Source organism: Gavialis gangeticus, unplaced genomic scaffold (genome assembly GCF_001723915.1).
Source record: "Gavialis gangeticus isolate Ggan-Ray unplaced genomic scaffold, GavGan_comp1, whole genome shotgun sequence".
NCBI classification, from domain to species: Eukaryota; Metazoa; Chordata; order Crocodylia; family Gavialidae; genus Gavialis; species Gavialis gangeticus.
The window spans coordinates 29,076,552-29,096,785 of NW_017729006.1; the positions used below are offsets into that span (position 1 = coordinate 29,076,552).

At 40.1% G+C, this 20,234-nt stretch overlaps 1 protein-coding gene across 3 annotated transcripts in view; it reads right to left on the reverse strand.

Annotated features, from left to right (window-relative positions):
- The window catches only part of ELMO1 (engulfment and cell motility 1), a 544,813-nt gene that overhangs the window by 164,156 nt on the left and 360,423 nt on the right, over positions 1-20,234 (reverse strand). The gene's annotated exons all lie outside the window — the stretch shown is intronic.

The following is a 20,234-nucleotide window of genomic DNA, read 5'->3' on the forward strand; positions in this document are numbered from 1 at the left end:
GTGTGTGTGTGTGTGTGTGTGTGTGTGTGTGTGTGTGTGTTGGGGGGTGAAGGTGGGACATACACTATGCCATTGAACCAACAGCAGTCTGCAACTTGAAAGGAAACACGAGACAGTATAGAAGGGTAGGCAGACCCTGGCACAGATGCCAGAGCATAGCATGTAAAGACATTTTGCATGGTGGGACGGATGGCAAGGGAATCACAAGAGGCGCAATCCTTGTGTGGCAGTGCAGCTTGGCCCCTTCCCCGCTGTCCACTTCAAGGTGCATGTGTACCCGCCACCAGCAACAAGACAAGCCAGGGTTCTGCAGACCCTGGTGCAGCTGCTTGCAGTCTCCCCACAGCCTTCTGTGAGCAGCCTAGGCTCTATGGCAAGCAGCAGGAGCCTTCCCAGAGCCCGGGCCAGCTGTGGCAGGCGGCTGGGAGGCTGCAAGTGGCTGCACCGGGGTCTGTGGAGCCCTGGCTCAGCTTGTTGCTGGCGGTGGGTGCACATGCATGGGCGGCTGGCAGGGACAGGGCTGAGGCTGCCCTGCCAAAACAGGGAATGGGCACCTTGTGGCATGCCACCCCTGGCATGCCAACATCTTAAAAGTCAAGGTTGCAGGTGATTTTGGTACTCTGCCCAAAAATGTTGCCAATCAGTGGGTTAAGGGATTATCAAATACTGAAAAGAAGCTGAGATGTTTGGTAGAATCACAAGCTGTTTATTGACCATAAATTGAATATTTTCCTATTATGTGATTGACAAGTATAATGTAGCCAGTACTGATTCAAAAATGTGGCTGACCCCTGGTATAGAATCTTCTCCAGGAAACCTGCAGGAAGGACAGGACAACAAACTACCTTTGTTTGCTGATTATATCCCAAGCAGAATAAGAAAAACATAAGCAAAACTTCAAGCCTGGTAATAAAAAAAAAATAGAGCCTTCCCAACCATTAAGTAATGTGTGTACCAAAGCTCTGCTGATTGAGGACTGGACACTGAACTCAAGCACTCACAGAGCAACAAGACAATGTATAATCAAACAATAAGTAGAGAAGACTAGCTCTGTCAGGTTTATGGAGGCATATCACAGAGGTATCAGAGACAATAATTTTCACATAAAGGTTTAGAAGATTAAATGCATATAATAACAATGGTTGGAAAGAAAGTATTAAATGGATCCCTTCCCCATTGCCTTGACATAAAAGTGTGCTGGGAGGAGATAAATGCAAATTCTCCGTGCTGTAATCCTTCCTTAGCCCTAAAATAAACTAGACATTTAACACATTTAACATAAAGGCCTATGAGACACCAAAAGGAAGAAAATCTGTTAAAAGAAAATTGTTCTCTTCTGTGGAATAAATTGCATTATGGTCAAATTTCCAAAATCTGTTAGCAAATATGGAGTCAATGGAAGCCACTGGCTACTGAGCACTTCTTTTTGTTGCAAATCTGGTCACTAACCAACCAGAAGAATGCCCAACAGGATATTTTACCACACATATGCATGTTATGGATGCCTTGTACCACTAAGCTGTTGACTATTTTGTAGCCTGAGCCTACCCTCTCCTTTCATGCGTCATGTAATCTGAGCTCATGAAACCTTTATATCAATTCACCTCGTCTTTCCTCCACATTCATGTCCTCTTGGTCTTCTTCATTAGCAATTCACAGACATTCCAGCATTCTAACCTACATCAAGAACAAATGGCTAGTGCTTAGATAAGTATCCTATTCCACATTCACCTTGAACAACAACAGTCTCTACACCTGGAGCAATTGCTCCCCAGCCTATGATTCAACACGTATTTCACTATCCTTAAACAACTTCTTTCTCCCGATTAAACTTGGCAAATTAGATGTAAGATGCTTTGTGGGACTTTGTAAACAACTCCTGGCTAGTCAGGAGCTAGCCACTGACAAGATGTGCATCTTCTCCTGGGCCTGGCTTGTTATATCCTGCTGCAGCTCCTGCAGCAACAGCTGCTGCCATAAGAACATACCCTGCATGGGAACACTTTATGCCTCAAAGAAAAAGGGTCCCTGATCTTTCCAGAGGTGCAACATTCCAATTACTAAGAAATCTCTGAAGCTTAATTATACTTATGAGGTTTTAATTCTAAAGCCAGCTTTATTAACATCTGATCAATTTCTTGGCTATGTAACAATGGCACAAGTTAATTTAGGACTGCAAGTTTCATTCTAATCTAACAAACTTCATTCATTTTTTTCACAGCAGCATAGTCAAGGGGAAATTAGTCCAAGCAGTGGCCTAAATTTATGACTCAATCCCCAAAAGACTAAAATGTTACGGATGTGATTTTCAGAGCACCTTCAGCTTCCATTCACTTAAACTGAAGCTACCAGTGCCCAGCACTTTTGATAGTCAGACCTCCAGCCTGTAATAATGTCAGAGGTTCAACAGAACAGATTCTCAGAGGGCACTTGCCCTTAAGTCATAAAATACCAGAATGATGAGAAGAAATAAAATAGAGTCAAACAGAAGAGAATGCAGCCAGTACTTTGGCTGTATAAATCACACTGTGAAATAAGGCAATAACCTTGCGATAGGCTGGCCTCTCTGTTCCTTCTCAGAGTCTGTTCTTCCTTGTATAACTGAATCTAGCAAAATTAATAAGTCTGTGGATTCACAAAAACTTGACCAATTCACAGTCATACTACCCAGGATAATCATTTGCGAGTTCTATAATTTCTTTAACTGCAAAAGACTTGGGAGAATCTAATGCTTTTCTATCTATATCTTCTCAACCCAGAGAAAGAACAAAGCAGAGAGCATAAGCCAATCAGAAGACCAAAGTCAATGTTTTAAATTTCAATGTCTATCCCAAAGAAGTGCTTCAAAATTTTCCGATGTCAGTTAGCATAAAAAAAAACACACACACAACCTCAGATACATCTTTTGCTTGTTTGGAAAGTTCTGTGCAAAAAATCTACGTTCATGGAAGCGCCACAAATCAATTCTTATTACAGTAGTATCCAAATAACAAAAGTCAAGACCCCATTTTGCTTAGTGCTGCTTAAAGCAGAGTAAGAGATGATCCCTGTCCCAACATTTTTAAAATCTAAACAGCAAATAAAAACAAAGGAGGGGAAGAAACGAAATTCTATTATCCTCATTTTTGATTAGGGAACTGAGGCAAAGTGAAATCAAGTGACACACAACATTGGCCACATTTCACATCGTAGGGAGAAAAAAGCTCTCTTGAGTCCCAGGTCAGTGCCTTAATGGTGTCTCTGTTTATCAGCGCCTGCTCATTTTTAACAGGAAAATTTAAAGATTTTATTAAGAATCTATTGCTCTAATCGCAAGTTAAAACTGAAGCACACTGCCTGAACAATTTAGGGAACCTCTTACAGAGCCTACTTGCAAAATTTCTGGCCTAAAGCCCAGCACTGTCAAAATCTCATTTCCACAAGCAGGAGCTAACCAAATTTATAACAAAACAAAAACATACAAGCATATGGCTATAGCTCAGGGACTTAAATCATCACGATTGCTTATCCTCATTGAACTCTAATATCATTATCACTCCTTATGATGCCCCTAGAAGACCACTTTTGAAAGACAGGTCAGAAGAAAAGGCTTGTGAGTATAAATCAGGCTAAGACCTTAGCATATCTCTCTCTTTGGCACAATTCTTGGTGTTGTAGCTCTGTGTGCCACCTACTGGGATTCAAGTAGCCCTTCAAACTACTGCCTTCTCTAGGACTATGACTTCAGGAAGGGAAGCACACCTAATTCACTGAGAAATGACACTTGGGAAAGCAGCTCATTTCTACCTGGGAGGTTGTATTATTTACACTCTTGCTTTTTCAGAGCTGCTATCCACATACATTCTGTTTGTCAGTTCATTTGTGAAATTATATTAAAAAGACAGGCATTTCAGATTGTTCAGACTATAAACATATTTGTTGTGTTCTGCTGTCTCTCTGTGGAAAACAAAAGAAAGAAGGAAAAATGAAACAAAAAAAATGGAGAAGAAAACCAATGCCTCTTCAGTTTTACTGTACCTCTCCTCCTTTTTTTTTTTTTTAGCCAATAAAGAAAAAATATGGGCCCTGGTTTTATTTAATTGTACCAAATATAGGTAAATATCTGCATGTCCACACCAGCCTATTCTTAGAAGGATGGTGTTTATAGCATTACATGTTTGACACCACCATTTTGCATTGCAAATATAGCTGACCTATACATTTCTGCACCCTGGACAGATTCCAGAAAAAGAAAAAGCAAGGAAACAGGAAAATGGTTGGTTCTCAACTCCAACTAACCTAAATCTAAGCCCATCAGTTTAATAGAAGTTGCTACCAATCTTGTACAAATACATGTACTTTTGTAGGCTATAGGGCTACCAGTTAAATGAGTTTTTTTAATTTAAAAAAACCCCCAGGATATAAAATATTTGCATAGATTTATTCGTAACAGGATTTTCTCTTTCTTTGGGAGTGAGGAGAGGATGGCAGAAATTTTTATTACTTTTATTATTTTAGTAATACCAGGACAGAAAATAGAAAAGTAAGCACCAAACCAACCACTGGGCAATGAAAAAGCAGCATGACCAAGTGGATAGGATACTCTACTAAGGCTTAGAAGACTTATGATCTGTTGGGTGACCTTGCAAGGGTCGCTTACCCTCCATGTGCCACTGTTTCCCCACAGGCAAAAGTGGGAATAACAACACTGAAGGTCTTTGCAAAGATGAAAAGTGCTATAAGAGCAATATATTATTACTGCATGTAAAGAAAGCATTACCAATGAGAAAATGTACAGACCATTGTTTTCATAGGTCACCCTATGTGTGCAACAAACTTGGGACAATTTGAAAGGGCTTGTTTTTCAGATTGTATTTGTCAGCACTTTGCAAAAGGACTCACTAAGAACCTCCTGACTAGCTAAGACTCTTGCATATGACTCTACTGGACATCCAAAATTGCTATTCGCTTATGATAATCTTGACTATACTGCCCATACTGCAGAGTAACAGAGGCATTAATTGCCCTGAGCAGTACATGCAACAGTGTCAATGGTTGTGCTGCTGGCAGCAGCTGGCCCAGCAGCACAGCTCCTGCTATTTTTATGTCCTCCCACCCTCCCAGCGTTGGAAACCAGGGCTAGTGCCTCAGTTCCTCCCCACCTCCTTTCTTTCTGCAGAATAAACTAGTAGGAAGAGTGTCTTCTAATGGAATGAGAAAAATCAACATGACCAATGAGTAAGAATAACTTTGAAGGTTGTATTATTCCTATATTAAAACAGAAAGTTGAGAGAGGTGAATGCTGATAAAAGAAGATCCCACAAATATATATGAAAATATAAAAGCCCCTGCCATTTAGTTTTGCTCACATATCCATGCTATTTCTATGTTTGGCTATTCAATATAGACATAAGGACAGAGATCCCCCAAGCCCTTGCAAAAACGAAACAAAAACAGACAACAAAACCCAACAGTATACAGCAGCACTTAAAGAAGGTAAATATGGAGCTGACAGCACCATTAACATTGCACTCACCACCTTTTGCTACTGTGAATGTAGGAAGGATAAAGATTTAAAATCTAAAATTCTACCTCCAGACACTACATATAAGTCTACTTCTTCCAGGAATGGTAAATTGGACAAAGTACACATGAGGCAGAAAAGGTTCAAGGTTTTGTCAAGTTCATAATCCAATATATCTGCAACCTCTCTCTTCACAGCTGAACTTCCCCTGAGATACCAAAAGTTTCAGTGGTTATCTCAAGCTCTCCAGCAGACTGTAATGGTTATGCCCATCATATCAGGAGGGAAAATCAAAGTCTAATCACACATAAAATAACTCAGTTTGAATACAGAGAATGCACAATCAGTCCACAAAATAAATTGAAAAAAAATTAATGAATGCATATGGATAAAAAGTGAAATCTGATAAAATTGCTATTGCCTTACAGATACTCCAAGAGCCAAAAAGCGAGGTTAAATCAGTCAAATAATTCACTCAGCCATATAAATATGATCATTTGACATTCATGTTACCACCCTCAAAAGGTGCGAGAGACGTTTTGTAATAAGTCATTGTCTCCTCGGGACCAGTTATTTATAGATCCCTTGTTCAAAACGCTCATCACGTTTGTCAGAGAAATATGCTAAACTTTTCTTCATCAGCAAGATGTTGAGCTGAGTGAAAAGCCAGAACAACATGCTGGCTAACTTGTTTGAGAGAAGACTCAGCAATAAGGGAGAATGAAGATTTGTAAAGGGGCTAGAGGATGACTAGGCTCTATAGCATCTAATCCCAGATCTGCAACTGATTCATTGCATGACTTTGGATAGGTCATTTATTCTCTCTGTACATCTTTTCTAGTTTTCCAATTCATGAAATTTCACAATGGCAATATTTTAACTGGAAAAAGGTGTTGGGAGGCTCCACAAACATTTCTCAGGTGCAGCAAGATCCATGAATGAGAAATATATATTATATAGCATTTATATACAATCTGCTTTTCCGGAGTACTTTTGACAATAACATCATACAAGCTGAAGAGCAGCTGACTCAGGAGAAAGAGCATCATATTTTTTTGCTTTTTCCAGAAGAAAAGATATTGTTAAAATAACAACCGCTGTTGCAGCTGTTACCCATAATATTGAAAATGGTCCTAATAACACATACAATACGTAAGAGGAAAAAACCCACATACCTAATACTGCAGGAATATTGCAATATGTCAAGCTATCTAGATAGACTGCTGTTCCTTGTAGTCTACAGGCAATAATTCTGCAGTAAACCTTTTGCTACCTTTCTGTCACATGACAGGAAAACAATGTAATTTAAGACAAGGAAAGGTCACTGCAACAGGGCTATGGCAGAAAAGCTATAATAAAGTAGTAATACCACTGCCAATTGGGTAATTTCCTTTCCCTAGGAACCACATTACTTAGAAGGCTCAACTGCCATTAGAACAAAAGCCAGTGATCTTTTCCTTAGAAACTGACAGCATGAGATAAAAGCATACGACAAAACAAAGAGCAAAATATTATTAATAGATAACCTGGTTTGGTTAAATCCAAATCAAGAAATAATTTGCTGAGGTTTCATTCTCTGTGATATGAAACACAGAGGATAAGCTGGTTCAGTAGGTCACTGAACTAGCTTTTCGACTGTAGATCTGGGACCCATCTCAGAACAGATCTAAGAAGGTGCCACACTCTGTTGATATGAGTAGGGTTGCACTGTATTATAACAGTAATGAATCTGGACTTTGGCTTCAAATTCTCAGATGAAAAGTAAGAATGCTCTTTCATCTTAGTCTCCTTTTCTCATCAGCAAAGCACCTATATACTGGTTATCACTATATGTTTCTGCCCAAAAGAGAATCAGTCTAAAATAGTCAAGAGGCTAGAGAAGGTTGTGCAATGCTTAAATACACCATAGGTTGCTTGTATTAGTGATTTCCCATTTCAATTAGCCAGAAAAGTTGCATACACAATTATTTTGGAAAAGGTTAAACAGAAAACATGTCTTGAGATAAACATATAAATATAAGTGTAGAAAAGAAGCATATTTACTGAACATTCCATACCAAATTACCCAGAAAAAAGCCTGGGTTATAATAGATTTGACCTAGGTTTGCTACATCAAAAAGTATTTAGCTGTACTTGAAGGGATTGAAATAACTAACTAGTCAGTAGATTCCACCCCCCACCATTAGCATCCCTATTCTTCTGTCTTAGTTAAGATTCAGTTTAATTCAGCCAATGCAAGATAGATATGTCACATACTCTCAGATCTGATAGAATGAGGTTATGAGCTGTAAACCCATTCCCACTGCTTCTCTCAAATAGCTTCACACATGCACTGAAGATGAATACTGTCAGACTAGAAACTTGTCCCAAAACATTTCATAAGACAGAAGAGTTATTACTCCAAATTATCTTCTCTGACAGTTCACAAAGAAACCATCACAAGAGTCATCTCACCTACCACATGAAAGATTAAAGATTGGGTCAGCAGGACCTAGAAATTGACTGCATCAAGGCTCCAAAAAAAATTAAGCACTACCTTTTATCTTTTGTCCATTATCTCAGAGATCAAAGGATAAAATCTATACTGTTCTTATGTCACATACAGGTCCAAAAGCCAATTAAAAGGAATCCAGAAAATCAGGAGTCCACAACATTAAGCATATTTTGTCAGAAGAATTCAGTCTGTAGATACTGATAAAGATCTAGAACCAGTTGAACCAACCTTACGTGAAAATTTTAGTTCAGAACTGTAGACAGAAAGCCTTAGAACAAGGACAAAATTCATTACATTCTGAAGAGTCTATATCAATAAGAAAAGAGAGACAGGGAGACCAATACCATCTTGCTAAGAGTTTCCCATTACACCCTGAAAAATTTCTTTGTAATGAGACAGCCACTGGAGATAAATAATTCTGAACTGCCTGTTACATGTCAGAGCATTGTGCGAGCCACACAGAAAAGTATTCCTTTGCCTTCTATACCCCCTCAGCACTTCAGGAACGGAAAAACACTTATAAATAAAGAATATGTTTTTAAACTCTGATGTGGAAATCTGAGTTTTGCTTTCAGGGATGAGGGGACATTTCATTTAGATTAGTCATGCTTTTCTATGAAATGGAAAGGCCTTTAAGAGAATGGAAATAGGATTGACAAACAGTGACTTGAAGTTGTTTTGTCTAATCAAGATGAAACTCTGTTAGGAGGAACACAGTATCCTGTGCCCTACCATAATTTACAGTACTCATGAATAAAAACTTAGAAGGACTTTAGCTAATTACTATAAATTAACCATAGTGAAATAAATTACTCATTGAATTTGAATTGCTCTTTTTTCCCCCTTCACAACAAGTTACTTAATTGTGGAACACTGGACATGCATGTCTGACACCCCAAGTACTGAGGTTCAGGTCTTCAGCTAGTGGGCATGCATGTCGCTTGATTAAAGTCAATGGAGATATACAAATGTCTCTCCTGAGAACCTGGCCCCATGTCCTTGTCCTACAATTCATCTGACTCATAACAAAAGATTGTCAGACGTACTCTCTGAAGAAACTTTAATTTGAGAGTTAGGGTGGGGTCGCTATTCAGGGGTGTCAAACCCATCAGTTCCCACTGTCCAGATGAGTAGTGTGGGGCTGGGCCAGATTGGGCCTGGCCACCAGCCCCACACATGAGATGTATGTGTGTAACATGCTACATGTACCACATCTGGCCTTACATGCCACATACTGTACACATGTTGGATCCAGCCCTGTACACTACTTGCACATTGGACCTGGCCTGTGGGTCTGGTCCAGCAGGCAGGTAGTATCATGGACCAGATGATAGTGCTCCATTGCCTGTATCATGGATACCCCTGATTTAACTTGGTAAGAACTGTATGATTAGACAGAAGGACTAGGGACAGACATTTTGGAGCTAATCAGCAGATCAGCTGGTAATGTCCCTCCATTCCTTCTTTGGAAAAAGCTGTTTAAGAAGAGCTTGAACTAATGAGAGAGGGTTTTGTTTTGTTGATGGGCTGATAAAAGCTGTGTTATCAGCTCCCTCACCTTTCAGGTTTGCTGCAGACAGTATGAAGAAGCAGGGAGAGAGAGATTGAACAGGTCAGTATCATCAACAGATGCATGCACTGCACACACATCCTTTGCCTCAGAGTGCTAGTCCGGGGCAGGGGTCTGGCAACACTCCTGCCCCTTGAGCAGCGAGCGGAGAAAAGCCTGAGACTGTGCAGACCAGAGTGGGAGTTTAAATCCCTTCCTACTCAGAGCATCCTGCTGGGGCCTGGCTATCCTGCAGTTCAGCTCAGCACTCTAGAAGGGAAGGGAGGGCTGCTCTTGTGTACCGCCCCCCCTCCCACTTTTAGCATGAGCCACAGCAGGCATGTGCCTACATTTTCTCAGTCCAGAGGAAATGTCTGTACAGTTGCAAACCAGTTCAACCTACGCAGGTTAGACTAACTTGCAAAAACTGAATCAATTCAGGCTTAGGCTTTTTTAATGTCTGCCCCTAGTCAAAGAGAATACAAATTAGAATGACCACTGTGATGACTTTCTCACTGTGCTGTAATTTTCAGAGCTAAGAAGTAGGACTGGAAGAGACTAGTCACAAAAGTGCCCGTGCTCAGGTACATATAGAGTAAGGTTTTGTTTCTTTACTCCAATGTCACTCTGGCACCACTGTGTTCCTAAAACTCAGGAATATCTTTGCTTTCTGGGCTTATTCAAGCCTCTATGACTATTTTAGAAAACATGGTTTCCCCCTACCCCCAGACAGTTTTTATGAACCTCACTTTTGTGTCCTTTGTTGTTTAAACAAGATTTAGAATGGGGGTATCAAACATACTGCCCGTGGGCCAGATCTGCCCTGTGGAGCCGTATGATCCAGCCCATGAATTATTGGACTGACCCCATGTGCTGGCCTTGGCTCCACACACAGCATATGGTACCCCACTGGGCTAACCCACTGCTACCTGCAGTGTTGGGTCTAGTTTATGTGCCATATGCAAGCACACTGTTCCATGGCCACAGTGAGCCCCAGGGCTAGTGCAGGCTCTGTGCAGTGAATGGGCTGAACCCAGCATTGAGGACGTTGCACAGGGGTTGGTCCTGGTCCAACCTGCAGACTAGCCCAGGGACCTTCATCCAGCCCAGACAGCTAGATAAGTTTTACACCTCTAATCTAGAATATGTAAGAACCTCAGCAGCACAGTGGGGTTTGTATATAATCATGTTTAATTCACATATACAAAAAAGGCATAGCTGCAAAGATATACTACTACTGTGACAAGTGCTTGCTGAAACACAAAAGAGTAAGGGATTCCAGAGTAGTCAGTAACTATATAAAGGGCTAGGTAGCTAGCCATGTTAGGCTGAAGATGAGAAGGATGCCACTTTAGACAAGCTGATTCAGAGAGGTATAAGCTTGCGTACTTCATCAGATGCTACAAATGGACTTGCAGAAAGCAGGGGTTCTAAACAGAAGGGAATTTAAGAAGAAAGGATAAGGAGAAGTGCTACTGCTGAGAGAGGTAAAGGTAGGTTGAATAGGTCAATAGGGATAAACACGGTCATTAACTCACTGAGTTGCATAGGGCTTATAAAGCTAGTTCAGGTAATGGGATACAAATCCAGAGGCTCTGTTTAGACCATATTTAACACAATCCAGTCTGCTTTCCTTTGCACATCCTGATTCCACACATCTCATCTTTCTTAGTAACAGGAGTGGAGATTTTTCATGCTGAAAACCTGACTAGCTTCAACATTACTAGCTTATCATTTCCCCCTGTAAAGGAATTCTGCAAAGAAGATGTAAATTTTGCAGGCATTTTATAGTCTATTTCCTTTGCCTTGTTGTCCAGTCCCTCCCTCCCTTATTGCCCATCCACCTCTTCTCCCTACCAAAAATGCCTATTAAAAATGTCAGTGTAAAACAGATATGGCCACTATGTAAAATAAGCAGGAAAAACAATAGAGACAAATAAAAAAATATTTTATAAGTGAGCAACAGCAGGAGAATTGCACACAGGAAAAACAAATGAGCAGATGGAAAAGGCAACAAACAACCAATCAAGCCAGGAAGGAAAAGAACACTTTTCCTGGAAACATTCAAAGTCATCTCTTAAAAAACCAGTTACAACTGAATGATACAAAATGTTGCAGGAATCCCACTGCCATAAAACTTCCATAGGATTGGTGTTGGCACATATCATACAAGACATCTGATAGGCCAGGAAGCGTAGCAGTAAAGGAATGGCTGTAGTGTGCCTGAACATCCTGTCTGCTCAGGGTCAACCAGGAGTCTCCAGAAGTGAACAGCAGTGACTAGGGAAAATACCTGAGCATGAATGCACTGATTCAGCATAAAACTAAAGCACCTTCCACCAGAAGGAATCCTAAGGAGCCTCTGCTATGGTTTAGAGCTGATCTTTCATCATAGAAACTCTATGAAGTGTAGTAGGACAAAACCTCTGAATTCTCAAGCACTTTCTTGGGTAGAATCAATCCTGGAGAGTGTTAAAGCATCACTGAGATAATGGAACTAGATGTGGACAAAAATGCCCAGAAAATCTCAGTCTGGTAGTATTAGTATACTAATGGAGATAGTATACTTGTATATTAGTATACTAATTGGAGTGTAGAATGGGGAGATCTCACACTGCTCTTATCCTAAACCATTTGGTGGTTCCTCATTCACATCAGGTATAATTCTGAGCTGTGATCCACCAATATCACTTACTCGCATCTGATTTCCCCAAACAGGAGTTAGGTACCTTTTAGGAACAATGGGTTTAAACAACACAGCTTCATCTAAGGCAGGTCAGCACTTCCAATTTGGCTGCTACTATTTCTCCATATCACTGCCATACATGTGACTTGGCAAACACCACCGAAGCCATCTACTGCTGAATCACTGCAGTATCTCCTACCACTGAATTGCCATCCATATCCAGGTGTCTCAGACCAAGTAAAAGTGCTCAGCGGGGTTAATACAGCCTATGTGCCCTAGATCACCAATCCCTGCTTTTGAAGATATGAGCTGGCTGCTGGTGAGCTGAAAGAGCTCCAATCAAGATGATTAGCCTTAGCAACTTTAATCTTTCCCCTATTCCTCTTTTCAACTTTCCCCACAAAAAACGTTACACTCCAAAACTCCCTTTATAGGTTTTTCTCCCTTGCTATAAGTAAAATGTGTGTTAAAAAACCAAACTACTAGTTGGACAGTAGTATAGCACGTGCCAGTCTTCTGCAAGATTCCCCATTCAGCTGTGCCAATGTACTAACAATTCTGACTGGAAGTACCCCTACTGTTCCATTTTTTGGCACTGTTAATATCTGATAACAGTGGCCTAATTATTAAAGAAGTTTGGGGAAGTGATTAGGATGGAAAGGCAAACCTTAAATTCATCTGTGAAATCTGTCAGGATTGGAAATGCATCTTCTTGAGGGGAAAGGAAACTGCCTCTCAGTTGTCATCTCAACTGTACATTTTGGGACCCCATAGCACGGTGAAGAGTTTTCCCACGAACTGTTATAATCTTCAGGTGCTACTTCAAATTATTCAGGCTATGAAATTAAAAGCTAGGTCAGCAGAACAAAACCAACCTGATGAAGCAGACATTGTAACATATCTCTGATTTAATAACCATGACTCACAAAGCATGGGAATGGCAACAGCAGAGACCAAAGTGCCAAGAAAAAAATATAGTATTTACATATATATAAATGAAATCTCCTACACACAGTTAATACTTTTTCTTGAGATCAGCCCCACAATAGTGGTTAGGCAGTACCTTACTTCTTCACAGGGCTTTGCAAACATTAATCAGTCAGTTGAAAAACAATAGTTAGCTTTAACTCTTCCAATGTAAAACTTAATCTCCTGAAAGAGTTGTAGAAAAGCATATTAATTAGGTTATACACTGAACTGCCCTTGAATCCTTTTCACTACAGATTTTTGAGGCTCACTCCATTCACAAAACACTTCATCTCAATTCAGTCATTAGCCCACTCTCAGCTGCTTGGAATATATTCTTGCTTTCTGCTTGGAATATATTCTTGCGTAAGTTAAGACATAGTAGTCAATAGTTGTGCATATTAATGCTAAACTGGGCTGTAATATTCCCTTATTTTACTGCCTTTCTTTATAGAGTTGAAACATTAATCCAATGTTTTAGCCATACTACTGCAATTTTTAAAAATGTTATATTTCAATCCAGGAAACTAATCTCTTGCCTCAGAAGTATTTGAGAGAGAGCAAATATTTTTAAATGGTTACCTGCTTTCTATATCCTGAGGCATATGCAGTGAATAGTAAAATTAATGTGTGTATTGCATTATAACTGCAGAAGCACTTAGGTTCTAAGGAAGCTTACTGAATTATATAGTTCAGTTGTTAAACCATGATCTAAGCAGCACATTTCACTCCTCTTTGTGGAGGGAACAAAACGTCTTGAAGAAAAACTCAGTGAAGGTATGAGAAACAGTGGGAAGAATGTGGTCCAGAAAATAAATGACCTGATACACCATTGATACAGATCTTTCCTTTGCAACACAGCAGAAGTAATTTCATTATTCTAAAAACAATCTTGATAGAAGATTGTAACGGAGGCAGTTCCATAACTTCTGCCACAAACTTCTTCTATTGCTTATCACATCTCAAAGTCTCTTTTGTTACTGGACCTACTCCTTCTGTACTGTGTCTTAGGCCCATTATTTGTTTTGTGCTTCTTAACTAAAAAGACTAACTGAACCCAGTCATCTTTGTCTCATTCATTCATGTGCAAGCACATCTCTGTTTCACTCTGATCACACAAAGTTTTCTAAATTTTCCTTGTAGATTTTATTTTCCATATCTTGTTACAATTCACTTTGGGAAGACATCTGTATTTATGAGTACCACAAAATAATGGGAAACAAAGATGAAAATAATAATTCCTCAAAACTTAAATGACATACGAATCAAGAACCTTCAGTTAAAAATTCCCTATCAAAATTAAGCTTTATCTGAATTAAGAGTTAAGTTGCTTAGAAATTGTTTCCTATTACTCAGCAGACACTTGGCAATTTCAGACAGAGAAAATGAAACCCATCTCAGACCAGGGTTCTCCTTGTTCTTACATTAAATTCAAATTAGTTCTCAAAATTCAGTACTATGTGAAAGTGTTATTTAAGACAACCTGCTTTTACATATAAACATTTCCACAAATTGGTTTAGAGTTTGCACATCCTGAAACGTACAAAATCAAACTACTACTCCACCAGAAAAGAGTCCTTCAGTTCTCTCTTGACTGAAACAATCAACTGTATGAATAACCTGTTTGTACAAGTAACTAACATCTACTAAAATCTTAAGAATAAGCATCACTAGAAGGAAGGGAAAAAAATTCCTCAGAGGCTGTCATAAGAATTTAAAATACCAATATTTCAAAACAAAAAATAGCAGCAAGTGAGATTTTAAATGCCTAATTTAGAAATACTGCAATAGCCTTTATAACCAAAGGGAGAGATTAGAAACACTGGTTTCAAAATGGCAGATCTTGCCTTTCTTGTGGAAAGCAGCTCTTACTAGACCAATAGCATGAGAAAAAGTTAATATTTTCTCCCAGAGTTTGGAAAATTAGTGAAAACTCACTCCTCTTTGAACAGATACAATCTAGTATTGTGATGAAGAAGCTAAGTACCTACTAACGAAGTACTAAGTGTAGAAACAGACGTCGCCTTTGGTCAGCTTTGTGCTGCCATAAAAATGTTTATGGCAGCACAAAGTGAACACAAATACATACCCCTACCTTTTATTGCACCACAAATGCTCCAAAAAATCCTTCAGACAGAAGTTAGTAATAATTTGTGCCACTTTATTATAGTGGATGTCTGCTTGCTTATGGCTGTCTGGACTCTCCAGCTGCCTGCTGTAAGGGCTTAAGGGACCTAATCCTGCATACCCTTGGAATTCCTGGGCAGTCAGGCCCCTGAAGCCCTTGGAGTGTCTGCCTGACTTTCCCTGCTTACTAAGATGCACCTCCAGGATATCTGAGGACATATCTGGGTGAGCATGGCTTCCCTGGTTGCTCAGATGCATTCCTGGGATCTCTGAGATCTCTGGGATCTGGATAAACAGGGAAAATTGGGGTGTCCCCACTTACACACATACCTGTCTTGAGATTCTGTGGGGATGTCTGGTAAGTGGAGAAACCCTGTGCTTCACAAGAAGGCATTGGTCCCACATGAAGGCATGAAGCTCCCTGATTCACTAACCCATGCCTTCATGCTGCTTTATTCCTTCATGTGAAGAACAAGTTAGCACATGTCTTGGTGTGGAAGCATGGGGTGCCAGGCATTCTCTGGCTCCTATACTGCTTTGTGCTATTTTGCAATGGGACCCTCACTGACTTGTGCTGCTGAATGACAAAGTGGGTGGCATGGGACCCAGCAAGGAGGTTGAGGGCAATGAAGGATGTGGGGAAACTCTGGGCAAGCAGAACACATCACCCATTGTCCTGCATTGGGCCTCTGAAGCACGCTTTGCTCAATAAAGTAGATCAACTGTGGCTGGACACCTCTTACCAGTGAAGCTCATCTGCTTCTATTTGATGACATCTGTTTTTACCCTAATATATCTATGTTCTTCAGTGGATATAATCAAGAAGTTAACCTGTCATACTTAGTTTTTCACATATCTTGGAAAATAGGAGGTAAATTCCTTTTAAAAGATTTTTAAGAATCGCCTTAGTTCAGACTCAAAGTTTCTAGCAAACCAGTTAATAATGCAAATAAGAATGCAGTTCAAAATCCAACATATTGAAAAGTAGCTGGGTCTGGTGCAAGTTCTCTCTCAGAATTGTTAATACAGATGGCCAGTTTGGAGCATATAGCAATCTAGCTAAGCACATGGATCTGTAAGACAGCGTTGTACTCTGTATGATCTACTCTGTATGCAACACTTATCTTCTCTCAGGTGATGGGATTCTTATCAGAGCTCTCTGTCTTTGATAGTGGGTGACATTACAGCTAGGGACAGACATTCAAAAGGGCTGAGTCTGAATTGATTCAACCTTTGCAGGTTAGTCTAACCTGGCTAGGCTAAATCAGTTTTATAACCAGACAGGTATCCCAGAAATGCATGCACATGCATGCAGTGGCTTGGGCTAGAAGCTGGGGGTGCTAGAGCAGCCCTTGCTTCCTTCCACAGCATGGTGCTGAGGGGGGTGTGGCCAGGCTCTGGCAGGATACTGTGATTAACCCAGCAGGGAATTGATAACAGTGTTCATCTCCCAGTTAAGAAAACAACAGAGGGACATTTCCAACTACTTGTTGATTCTACCTGTTGATTCAGCACAGACTGTAGCCAGCATGTGGTCTGCGAGCTAATACACAGACACCTCCTCAGCAAGGCAGAGGGGAGGGGGGCATTCCAGCTTAGCAGGGAGTGGTGAGGGGGAGAGGGGGAGCTGCAGCCAGGGAGCAGAGGGGAGGGACCAGCCCTGCTGTGGAGTGGAGAGCCCTGCCCAGCCCAGAGAGCATGCCAGGTTGCTGGGGGTTTCTGGTTTATCTTAAACCATCAAGGGGTCTGGGACAGACACTGCATAATGTTTGGTTTTAGCCAAATTAGTTAAGTCTGATACTACATTCAACCAGGTTTATCTCAAACCAATTTCAGCCATTCTCAGACTGATTTATGCGCACTGAACATCTGCTCTGTTACAAGTTTAAACCAGTTTCTGATCACTTAAACCAGTTTGTGTGTAATGTCTGTCTCTAGCCTAAGAGTGCCTGTATCCATAAAAGGCCTCAGTTTGTTTGTACTTTCATAAAGATGTTGGGTCAAGGTACCTAAATTCCACATATCCATATTAAGTAGATCCACTTATCCATGTTAATGCTTTGGAGAATGGGACTGAGTACATGCTTAGCAAATCTGTGGATGACACCAAGCTGTGTAGAGTGGTAGCAGCGCTTCTCAACCAGGGGCACCTTGGGATGCCATGATATCTTTTGAAAGGTGCCATGAGGAGATAAAGACAGGTTCAAGCTTGTTCCTGCGCAACCACTGCCTCACTTCCCAACTACAAGGAGGTAACCACTGTTATAAATAAATTAGTTTGTGAAATGATGCGCTGCTCAATCCATAAAAACTACAGAAAGGCGCTTGGAGTCAAATAAGGAGCATCTCAAGTCTATAAAGGCTGAATCACTGCTCTGGAGGATACAGCTAAGATCCAGAATAGCCTAAATAAACTGGAGAAACAATCCAAAAATCAGATGAAATTCAACATGGACACATGCAAAATCTTGCAATTAAAACAGAACAACTGCATGCACAAATACAGACTCAGGAATGACTGGCTAGGATTCCATATTGCAGAAAAGGACCTGGGGGTCACAACAAACAGTAAGATGAATATAAGGCTACTGCTCATATTTGTGTTCTTGTTGATTGCTTAAAAAAAAAGACAACAGTATACAGGGTTGTATTAGCAGGTGTACTATTGCAAATCAAGGGGAGTGATTCTTCTGTCTATTTGGCACTAGTGAGACCTTACCTACAGTACTATGCCAACTTTGAGCCCCACACTTCAAGAAAGATATGAACACAGTACAGCAAAAAGTGACCAAAAGGGCGAGAAGTTTGCAAAACACGATTAAAAGGAAATTTTGAAAGAATTCAGATTATTTAGTCTGAAGCAGAGAAGATTATGGGGTCATTTTGATAATAGTATTCAAATACCTGAAAGACAATTATAAAGAGGATGGAGATGGACTATCCTTTGTGGCTATAGGGGACAGGTCTAGGATCAATGGCCTCAAAATGCATCAGAGGAAATCTAGTTTGGAGATTAGGAAACATTTTGACGGCGGTCAAGCACTGGAACAGGCTACCTAGAGAAACTGTGGAATCTTCATCCCTGGAAATTTTCAAAAGCAGGTTAGGACAGACACTTGGCTGGTATGGTTTAATCAAACACAATCCTGCTTTGAGCAGGGGGCTGGACTAGACCTCAATTGGTCCCTTTCAATCCTACTTTTCTGTGATTCTAAATGTATGTTCCCAAATATGGATTGCTTCAGCAATTTTTCACTAATTACTGTACAAGCTAAAAGTGCTTAGCTTATTTAAGGAGCGGGTCACTTAATTTGTATACCTGATTTTGGATTCAAAACTTTTTCTTGCGATAGCAGACGACTGGACTCGCTATATTAGGAGGTCATAGATTCATAGATTAAGGGTCGGAAGGGACCTAGTAGATCTTCTAGCCCGACCCTAGAAGGTCCTTTCCTGATACAACTACATATAACAAAATACAACTACATAATGTTGGCTGATTACCCTTTAGTGATTGCTTTTATGGAAATGTTCCACTCATTTGTTCTGGACTAATTTCACTGACAGTGTTAATTTATTGTAGATATATGAGGAGCATTCTCACTCTCTCTCAGATGAGAGAAGCTCCTTATTCTACATTCAACAACTCTCACCAATTATAACCGGACATTTCTGCTGCTTAATGCAACAAACATACTACTCATAATATTCCACCTCTGGCCAGAAAAATTAGGTTAGAGACAGAATCTTATTAAACATGTCTAGATAGTGACTACAGCATATGTTTTTCTAATGAAAGCCAATTACTTACCTCAAAACACAAGAGAAAAAAATTAACTACACGGAAAAAAAAAGTAACGACTGACACTGCAGTAATTCAGTTATAAAACTAAATATTACCTGGTCACTCCTTTCCTCCCTGTAGAAGTTTAAATAATTTTTTTTCCCATGGCTCCATCTAAAATACTTGTACCTGGAGATTTCCTATTACTAGAAATCAATACTATATGCTTTTAATAGAAGTAGCTGAAATTCCAATTTAACATTGCAACAGACGAGCCAGCATTCCATCAATCAGTTCACACTTTGCCATACAAAATCCATTATAGGGAATGACAGAAAGCAGCAAATATTAAGCTTTTATGAAGGGTAGGGGCGCAGAGTTGAAGCACAGGGTTGGCCACAGGGGAACTTAGTTCGATTCATGGCTTTCTCTCAGAATTCCTGTATGATGTTGCACAAAGTACAGCCTTCTAGATATAGTTCATAACTTGCAGAATGCTTTGAGATGCTCAGGATGATGTCATTACTGAAGCAGTGTGTTAGTGTAAAATGTCTGTAATGACAATGGGTTATTTATGTGTTATAGACCATTATACTTGATTTTTGGGTCAGGTAACTCAGTTCAAATGCTGCTGGAGCAGGGGAACGTATACATACTGAATATCATGCTCTTAGTGGTGCCAGAAAAAGGATGCAAAAAGAGAACTATACTCTTAAACTTAGACACTTGCTGATAAGGAGAACTGGGTCAAAAATAATTTCTGTCATCCAAGAGATTGCTGAGAAAGACTTCTATGATTGAAAGAGTATGCAGCTCCCATGTACTTACATAACTCAATCTATTAAATACTTAAATTGAGAAGGCGGATGAGTGCTTTATTTATGTACGTTACTTCAAGATTAAATTCAAAAGAGGAAAATCAAAGTACTTGCCAAGGATTCCACTCCACCAGAAGCCTCCATTGCCAAGGTATGCACATACCAGATGCAAGACTATTGTACAATTCTGTGATGCATCCTACAACCACCTTTGTGCCCACAAATGGTCCTGCTGATAAAAGTCATTACAAGGCTTTAAGTGTCCTTCCTCCAATTGAACTGCCCACACGAGCTGAGTTACACAAAT